Source organism: Limanda limanda, chromosome 3 (assembly GCF_963576545.1).
Source record: "Limanda limanda chromosome 3, fLimLim1.1, whole genome shotgun sequence".
NCBI classification, from domain to species: domain Eukaryota; kingdom Metazoa; phylum Chordata; class Actinopteri; order Pleuronectiformes; family Pleuronectidae; genus Limanda; species Limanda limanda.
This window is the reverse complement of record NC_083638.1, coordinates 7,738,620-7,744,895: the sequence shown is the minus strand read 5'-3', so window position 1 is coordinate 7,744,895 and position 6,276 is coordinate 7,738,620. Positions and strand designations below refer to the sequence as shown.

Below are 6,276 nucleotides of genomic sequence, written 5' to 3'. Positions count from 1 at the left end.
CCACCAGTGTTTGTGTGGAGCCCTCAGGCGCCTGCGTTTGTGTTACAGAACATATACAGTGAAATGTGTGTTGCCCTATTACACACGTGACTGAACCTGCAGCATGGCCACATGCACGAGGACTGATGTTCAGCTGCCACCTGCTGGACACCAGCATGATGTACAGGTAGAGCTGTTCTTTGCACTGGTTTGAGAGCTGCTCACTTACTGCAAGCACTGGCTCATTCAGAATAAGTAATAAAGTATCAGTAACTTTATGGGTAAACTACTCTTTTCGTAATTTGTCATATAATGGAAGATGGAAAAGAGTATTTGACAGACTGTTGAATATATGATTAGCTGAACTCTTGGAAACCTTTTGAATTCATCACAAAAAACGAATTTTCTTAAACTTTAGATTTTATTGCATCAAATGACAAAGCACTCATTGAGAAATTAATCTTTACAGCAGAGTCTTGTTAACCCACAATTTGTTTGATAAGGTCAGAATTGTGGCAATTACAAGGTTCAATGTTTCAAAATAAGTATAGAATTACTTGAAACACAATTAACTGGTCTCGTTTCTTTCCCTCTGAACTGTGACAAACCCACTGGGACGATGCAGATATACCTGATGAACTGGGACCATTGATGAAAACACACAAAAAAATAAAACCCATTGCAAAGAAGCTTGAGTCAATAGGTTCCTTAACAGCTGGACACTAGAGAAACAGTTTGGTCTCTCACAGTAGATACTAGTACATGAGAGTTTGGGTCTGAACCTTGAAAGTTGTGGTTATGACAGTAAAACCAAAGTTTATTTGAAGACAGATATCGAGCCGGACTCCCCCTGGTGCGCCTCACCAGGACAGAGACGAGAACACAGCTGTAGGGCTTCAAGATGTCTCCTGGAGAAACTCAGTGGTTGTGTATCGTTGATGATGTTCACCATCGATCAGACAAGCTCCTCTGGTCCAACACCTCGTCTGTGCACAGGAGAGAGAGAAGACAGATTCTTCAGAGGGAGATACCGACATGAAACATTTCACAGTATTGAGAATTTGTTTTTCAGTTATTTAAGCAGAAATATTTTCTCCGGGCAAAATGAGAAAAGCACAATAACATCTGTATTTTCCAGGAGTTCATTTGTAAACATTGGCAGCTCATTTTTTAAAAAAGGTAATGAACTTTGTTTCCAATAGTGACACCTGAACGAAAAACACTCTACATGTCATAAAACGCCCTCAATCGCACACACGGGTCCTTTAAGGTAAAAGTTTAGGACGAAGGATCTCCGCTGCTAAATAAACGCATGTGCACTAAAACAGAATTAGATGTCTGGGTCAGTTCAGGTCGTGCAGAAGCAGCTCAGGGATCAAGGACATGTGAGCCGCAGGTGAAGGTCCACACTGAACTTACGGTTGGGACCCGTGACTGAGGTTGTGAGGTTTCCTGGGTGTTCGGCTTCCTGCAGTTACACAAGGTGGACATTTGTAATCAGGACCAAAAGGAAACTTCATTAAAAGAAAAGCTATTGTGGGCAGTTTCTGGCCGCTGATCAAAGCAGGACTGAGTTAACTGGGTCGTTAGTGCCCGAAAGAGCAACTGCCTGCTCGGGGGAAGCAGTTAAATGATAAAAAGGGAAACAATGAGAAACAAATGAATGTTCGGGACATAAAGCAAAGCCGGCACCGCCTCAATGGAAACACCTTCACATGGTTTATTACCACAGACGAGTATCTGAACAGTTTTAACATCAAACACACGGAAACACGGTCGTCCTGAATACAATCTGTGGTTTGTTTTCCACATGGATTAGCTGCACCACACAGCCAGTGACTGCAACACTCGTTTACATGCACCAATGCATTCACTGGTGTCCAACTCCACAAGGATCTGGGACCATCTTCAAATCACGCTAGCTTTACCATTTTTCACTTTTTGCATTTTAGGACTCAACTGCTCGGCGCAAAGACCTAAACTCTGTATCGGGTGTATGTACATACAGCTCTCATCTTAGCAAGGTTTTTAGTCCCTCTCTTAGCTGATCCCTCAAACAGTTAAAAGATAATAACCAGTATTGTGCTGAGCTCTGCTTTTAGGCAGATCTGATCAAAAGGAATTAACATCCATCATTGCCCCTGAATTACAAAGCAAAAACAGAAAGAGTGCAGCTGGAAGGATTAGTCAAAACAAAACAGATCCATTGAAGCCTAATTACAAAATAAGAAGACAGATTGACTATTATTAGAGCCATGTGTATTTCTAATTGTTGGTGCAGGCAGGGATCATGCTCCCGTTCAGACATGGTATTAAATTCCGAGAGAACAAATCACGAATGAAATCCTCCAAAATCATCTGTTCACATGATCCAGCATTAAAAAAGGAGTCTTGAACACTTCTCCCGTCACAACTTGTGATCGGATTTCACTCCCTCCACTTTATTTGAAAACACTCGTGCACATTATTTCAATGCACCGAGCCCAAATGATGTTTTAGCCAGAGTGAATACACAGATGAATCAGTTATGACAGCGAAAGTGAGATAGAGAGTGGAGTGAGGAGCCCAGGCTGAGTGAATCAATGCAGCTGCACTATAGACCAGGATTTTATGTATTTGTGGGGATAATGAAATCGATACGTGGTGGTCAGAGCTACTTAAGAAGCAGAGGCCACAAACAAAAATCAAAGCAGGGACTTTCATACGTGGACCAGGACGCGTTTGCCTTCTTACGGAAACAAGAATGTGGCCACTGTCGGGTAAATGCAGAGAATAGGAGGATTTACTCTTCATAATAATAACCCTGTGTGAATTCTTCCTCACCAGCTCTCAGGTTGAGTCTGTGGACTTTTCTCCATCCATCATGAAGATAAACCGTGTGCCGGGGCAGGAGACATCCTGTTCACCTTGTTCCGAGGCTCAAACACATCTGTGAACTGTCCTGTGAGGATGGTGAAGGAAAGAGTAGAACACAGAAACGAGAACGGTTAGTAAAGAAATGACAGGAAAATCATTTAGCAGTTCTCTCTGTCCGGTGGGGGGGGGGGGGGGGGGGGGACTCAGATGGCCCCTGTGCACAGTGGTTGTCTCCACAGGTTGTCAGGACGGGTCGGCTGTGCCACTGCAATCAGCAACCCGCCTAATGGTGCAACTCATCACTGTCACCCCCCCGAGCGACTCTAATACATTACAGGATTCTGATTCAGAAAGTCTATGGGTTTCAGTTTGTGCTGCCCTGTTGCACCCTGGGTAAAAAGAGAGATTTGCTCCACGTCCAGGGTTCATTATAAAGTGTTATAAAAAAGAACCCAGGTATAAATCTGTTAATTGAACTGGTTAGTCTAAAAAGACGAGCAGCTGTGCCGATAATGAAAATGACTAAATTTTCACAATTTTGCAGATGTTAAATATATTAATGTGTTAAATGTGGTGTCCCATCATTCGTCAAATCAAATGGATGAAAAACAAGCTTTAAGACTGAAGCCAACAACAAACTGGTTCATGTACATATCACAAAACACACTTTTCTCTTTCATCTGGGTAGAAATATGATTGTTCTTGTAAAAAGGTAATAAAGTAATAAATCCTTTACTTTAAAAAGACGGTGTAACATTTGAGACACAAACCTTGAAAATAAGTCGTCCTCAGTAAACTTTCAGAACTCCGTCCACTTGAAGACGGAAACTTGAGGAAAACAGGGAGAGAAGCAACCAGGCGGCGTTATTACAGATTTTTAACAACAGAAACAAAGAATCAGTGTAATTTAGTGATATTGTTTTCAGTATAAAAATCACACAGATTCATATTTTATATAATTGTGTTAGAAGGAACGAGTCGAGACACAACACCTGAAAAGAAAATGAGTTCAGATATTGAACAATTTGTAAAACACACTTCAGTAATTTGATATGAGGCAGTACACAAATGAATTACTAAAGTAGTTTGTGGGTTGAATTTTACTATGTAAATTTGTAGTGTTTATGTTACATACATCTAATTAAGTTAAATCTGGATGTGAGCGAAGTGTATCACACAGTCTGTCACTCAGTAGACAAGCTGCACTGGGTCGAATTCATACCTGTATTTACAGAATCTTCCAGCAGGTAATTTTTTTTAATTGCAAAACATATTTAATAACACAGCTTACATATATATACTATGGTTTGTTGCATTTATTAAATTATAGAACGACAATAAAGAACTGTTTATTTGATTGCTACTTTTACCTGTTATGAAGAGAACAAAATACACTGGCAAGTGTAGGCCATATATGTCTTTTTTATTTTCACTTCTGGTTATTCTGATAAAGGCCTGTGTCTGACAACACTAATAAGGAGTAAGAGTGCAAGAGTCCCTTGGTTTATTAACTTTTGACTATCCAAACAGAATCTGCAATTTACATTACAAAGGAATAATAGTTTATTACTGTGCATGCAACTGCACTGACTGATGTAGTCCTCACCTGTCATCCTTCTTGCAGACCACCTCATAGGGTCTGATATAGTCTACTTTGTCCTTGGTGATAAGGCCAAACGGTCGGTGCGTGACGCCATTGCTGCGGGTATCTTCAATGACCTGGGCTCCGGAAGCAACATTGACCTTTGTGTCTTCCTCCTTTAAAATGAAGTATATCAGATGTCACTTCCACTTGTTTGGGATCATAACTTGAGGAAAACAGGGAGAGAAACAACCAGGCGGCGTTATTACAGATTCTTAACAGAAACAAAGGATCAGTGTAATTTAGTGATATTGTTTTCAGTATAAAAATCATACAGATTCATATTTTATATAATTGTGTTAGAAGGAACGAGTCAAGAAATGAGTTCAGATATTCTACAGCTTGTAAAACACACTTCAGTAATTTGATACAAGGCAGTGCGAGACAATTTAAATCCATTTTAATAAACTGGTGCTTTAATAAGCATAACGCAGAACTACAAGAAACGTCACCATCAGTCAATGTGCAAATAACAGCTTATTTCGTCTGGATCACAGATAGAGAAAGTTTAAAACTTGTGTAAGTTGTGTAGCACAGAGCAGTGGGTGTGGGTCAGATGGCCCCTGTGCACAGCGGGTGTCCTCAGGTTGGATTCGGACCGGGGGTTCGATGCCACTGCAGCGGTCACCCCGGCTGATTAGTGCCACTCATCACCCTCACACCCACCGACCCCCTGTCACACACACACACACACACACACAGCAACACAACACAACAGTGTGTTTACCTTGTGTCCAGCTCTAACCACCACGATGGTCCCAGTGCCTCATCCCACTCGACGGTTAGCATCAGCTGCTACGTTAGCAAACAAAACAAGCATGTTAGCCACGTTCACAAACTGAGCATTAGCTCGGTTAAAGGGTCAAATCTAACCCGGGTTAAACGTGGTAAAGGAACACGACACGTGGTAGAACAGCGAACACGTGATATTTGTTCAGCAAATCTCCACAAACAAACATTTGCAGGTTGAAGCTAACCAGGCTAACTGTTGACTCACTGCTAGCCGGTTAGCTATGCTAGCATCTTACTGAGCCTTATCTCGGTTAAAGGGTCAAATCTAACCCGGGTTAAATGTGGTAAAGGAAACCGACACGTGGTAGAAGAGCTAACACGCGTTGACTCGCTGCTAGCCGATTAGCTAAGCTAGCATCTTACTTCCGCTTCTCAGTAAAAAACAGGACTTTCCATTAAAAACTAAACTCACCAAACTTAGTACAATCTAAGAAAAACAACTTCAAAGTATTAGTTTCAGACTCGTCACCATTTTTAACGCAGTTTCTTTAAGTTTCGTGTTCTTCATGTTCGCAGTTTCCTCTCGAGTTCGTTTCTTCCTATTTGAATATGAGCCTCGATAGAAGCTTGTCTGTGATTGGCTCAAACCAGCAGCATCCTGGACTTTCATTGGACGCTGGAGAGTTTCTCCAGCCAATCACAGGTTGTGTGGCTGTCACGTGAACAGAGTCGCTTCACAGGGGCAAAGTGATGATAGTTAAAAGTACAACTAATACTCAGTGGTGGGAAGTAACGAGGTAGAAATACTTTGTTTCTGTACTTAAGTAGATTTTTCACAAATCTGTAGTTTACTTGAGTATTTCTTTTCCTGACGACTTTTTACTTTTACTCGATACATTTGAACAAAAATATGTGTACTTTCTACTTCTTACATTCTCAAACTGGCTCGTTACTTGAGCAGTGGAGGTTCTCTCTCTCTCTCTCTCTCTCTCTCTCTCTCATCTAGGGTTCAAAATTTGTACATTATATACATTATATTCATATTGTTTTTAACATTTTTCAGTCAG

General features: G+C 41.1%; 1 long non-coding RNA gene and 2 other non-coding genes across 4 annotated transcripts; all 3 read right to left on the bottom strand.

Moving 5' to 3' along the window:
• Positions 1 to 411: 411 nt before the first annotated feature.
• Positions 412 to 5,813, bottom strand: LOC132998553 (uncharacterized). Of its 2 annotated transcripts, none has more exons than XR_009677988.1 (6): positions 5,739 to 5,813; positions 5,205 to 5,272; positions 4,442 to 4,643; positions 3,606 to 3,663; positions 2,803 to 2,920; positions 412 to 965 (listed from the first exon to the last, which is right to left on the bottom strand). It is a non-coding gene; the product is annotated as an uncharacterized LOC132998553 (long non-coding RNA). The 2 variants fall into 2 exon arrangements; XR_009677987.1 differs by having other exon boundaries at positions 4,442 to 4,593.
• On the bottom strand, positions 3,033 to 3,145 carry LOC132999240 (small nucleolar RNA SNORD67). The gene has a single exon (XR_009678106.1). It is a non-coding gene; the product is annotated as a small nucleolar RNA SNORD67 (small nucleolar RNA).
• On the bottom strand, positions 5,024 to 5,138 carry LOC132999239 (small nucleolar RNA SNORD67). Its single transcript, XR_009678105.1, has one exon. It is a non-coding gene; the product is annotated as a small nucleolar RNA SNORD67 (small nucleolar RNA).
• Positions 5,814 to 6,276: the final 463 nt, after the last annotated feature.